General features: G+C 36.1%; 1 pseudogene; it reads left to right on the forward strand.

Moving 5' to 3' along the window:
• Positions 1-1,648: 1,648 nt before the first annotated feature.
• Positions 1,649-3,098, forward strand: LOC144357994 (uncharacterized; annotated as a pseudogene).
• Positions 3,099-3,332: the final 234 nt, after the last annotated feature.

Below are 3,332 nucleotides of genomic sequence, written 5' to 3' on the forward strand. Positions count from 1 at the left end.
CACTCATTAAACAAATAGTAAATATGCAAGTTTTTTGTTTTTGTCGAATGAGGACAAGGAAGACAAAATGACGGTAGTTTTGTGTAGGGTCGATCGCGATCTTTGGTTGGTATCAAAAGCACGTCTCACAAATGAGCGATAATTTGATAGCAATTAAACAAATTTCAATCGTTGGCGTATGTAAGGGCTGGATCACTTACTTTCAAGGGCTCAAAGTCCGGACGAACATTAAACTACGATGTTTTTATTTATCTGTTGTAGGTATGTTGTACAGACTTTTTAGTTGTACTATTTTGATGATTTAATTTCAAGAATCTGTCAAGGAAACAGTCTGTTGTTACTTTACATGTTCACGTAGATTTAATTTAGCAGATTTTACTTGTCAGCGAAAATAGTGAAATTTGCCCATTGCATCAGAAAGATCTATCCCGATTTGTTGCACTGAGGTTAATTGCGGTTTTTACTACTCCATCGCTAATGACACTAATTACCAAGAATTAAAAAAAAAAGTGAAATTAAGTCGCATTGGGAAAAAAACCCCATAAGAAAATCAAAGCAAAAATTATTCAACTGCAGACGAGACAAACCCCGACCTCTAGAAATACCTCATTCATAGAGTGCCTCATTAGTGCCCTTTGTTTACAAGTATAGTGTCCTTGCATGTTTTTCAAAATGCCCATATCAAAATCATGTGTTTCCGTATACAGTATGTCATAGATTCTCAGACATCTTGATTGATTGAATTTTATTGATGGATTGACCTACATGCAATTACATTCACTTATTAGGCAAAGCTTATACCTTTATAATGCATGCTCTGATCACACGAGAGCTATTTACAGTTTAACTTTGATTCTTTCATGCTATTTCCTCTGTAAGATATAATCCAATTCAAAGTTTTCACGTAAGTACTATACTGACAGTAACACAATCTATAATCTGTGTTAGTGTTAAAAAAAACATTGATCTTTCATTTCTACATGTCACTTGTACTGAACAATTACATCGACTACAGCTAATTCTGAACGGGGACTATGCATTATCAATGCTTGTTATTTTTGGAATATAACTACCAAGTAAAAAATTGTTTTGGTAAACTCAATTTCTATCGCTGGCCATTCATCGACAAGTGGTACATAAATACATGTCTGTGAAACATTTACTTGTTTCCCCGCTGGACAACATATGTTCAGTAATTTTTACAAGTTCATTTAAATATCGTCCGCTAGTAACAAGTAAAACAAAAATTGCTGGCTGGGAGATTTTCTATGGATTTAAAGTCCATCACTGAGACAATTTACTGCAAGTTATAGTGCCTTCACTGTCAATTAGGAATTAACACGAGAAATATGCTCAAGACATGTTTGTTACTGGCATTACTTACCTTCAAGAGAGGAAAGTTCAAAAAGCATGAGAAATTAGCTTTCAATTTTCAGAATAATAGTGATGCAAAAAAATTATGAATTTTACTAAAAATCCAATGAGAATGCAGCATGACCACTATGCTTACATCATTCATTTGGCAATTTGAGTACTTGTATTTGACCTTGTTCAACTCGCTTAGTTCACATGATACATACTGAGGAAATGATATGTACCAGGGTATTATTATTTGCAGGGAGTGATTGAAAAGTTGAATACCAGGAATATGTCAAACAGGGAACAACACAGTCTGCATACTGAGAAACCATACCAATGTAAAGAATGCAACAAGTGTTTTACCTGGAAATGCTACCTGAAGACACATGAGAATGCATACTTGTGAAAAACCATATGAATGTAAAGAATGCAACAAGTGCTTTACCGAGAAAGGCTACCTGAAAACACACATGCGAGTGCATACTGGCGAGAAACCATATGAATGTATAGAATGCAACAAGTGCTTTACCAAGAAAGGCTACCTGAAAACACACATGAGAGTACATACTGGCGAGAAACCATATGAATGTAAAAAATGCAACAAGTGTTTTACCCAAAAAAGTGCTGTGAAAATACACCTGAGAATGCATACTGGTGAGAAACCATACCGATGTAAAGAATGCAACATGTGCTTTACCCGGAAAGACGACCTGAAAAAGCACATGAGAGTGCATACTGGTGAGAAACCATATGAATGTAAAGAATGCAACAAGTGCTTTACCCGGAAAGACGACCTGAAAAAACACATGAGAGTGCATACTGGCGAGAAACCCTACCAATGTGAAGAATGCAACAAGTGTTTTACTCAGAAAGGCCACCTGAAAACACACATGAGAGTGCATACAAGTGATAAACCGCACCAATGTAAAGAATGCAACATACGTTTTACCAGGATAGGCTCTTTGAAAACACACATGAGAGTGCATACTGGTGAGAAACCCTACCAATGTAAAGAATGCAACAGACGTTTTACCAGGATAGGCTCTTTGAAAACACACATGAGAATGCATACTGGTGAGAAACCGTACCAATGTAAAGAATGCAACAGACGTTTTAGCAGGATAGACTCTTTGAAAACACACATGAGAGTGCATACTGGTGAAAAACCGTACCAATGTAAAAAATGCAACAGACGTTTTACCAGGATAGACTCTTTGAAAATACACGCGAGAGTGCATACTGGTGAACAACCATATCAATGTAAAGAATGCAACAAGTGTTTTACCAAGAAAGGCAATCTGAAAACACACACAAGAGTGCATACTGGTGAGAAACCATACCAATGTAAAGAATGCAACAAGTGGTTTAGCCAGAAAAGCAATCTGAAAACACACACAAGAATGCATACAGGTGAGCAGCCATACCAATGTAAAGAATGCAACAAACATTTTACCTGGATAGACACTTTGAAAACACACATAAGAGTGCATACTGGTGAGAAATCATATCAATGTAAAGAATGCAACAAGTGTTTTACCCAAAAAAGTGCTGTGAAAATACACCTGAGAATGCATACTGGTGAGCTACCATACCAGTGTACAGAATGCAACAAGTCTTATAAAAACAAATGCAGCCTGCAAACGCACATGGAAGTTCATATTGTTCACCAACGTCACAATATTAGGAAGTTAGAAGAAACAGGGAATGTTGGACATGTATTCCGTGTAATATTTATGTAGTGTACTACAGTCTGTGTCCATATTATGGTGGACATGTACATGTATTCTGTGTAATATTTAGTGTACTACAGTCTGTGTCTTTATTATGATGGACATGTACATGTATTCTGTGTAATATTTATGTAGTTTACTACAGTCTGTGTCCATATTATGGTGGACATGTACATGTATTCTGTGTAATATTTAGTGTACTACAGTCTGTGTCTTTATTATGATGGACATGAACATGTTTTC

This window comes from Saccoglossus kowalevskii, chromosome 13, assembly GCF_978046115.1.
Source record: "Saccoglossus kowalevskii chromosome 13, keSacKowa6.1, whole genome shotgun sequence".
Lineage (NCBI taxonomy): Eukaryota > Metazoa > Hemichordata > Enteropneusta > Harrimaniidae > Saccoglossus > Saccoglossus kowalevskii.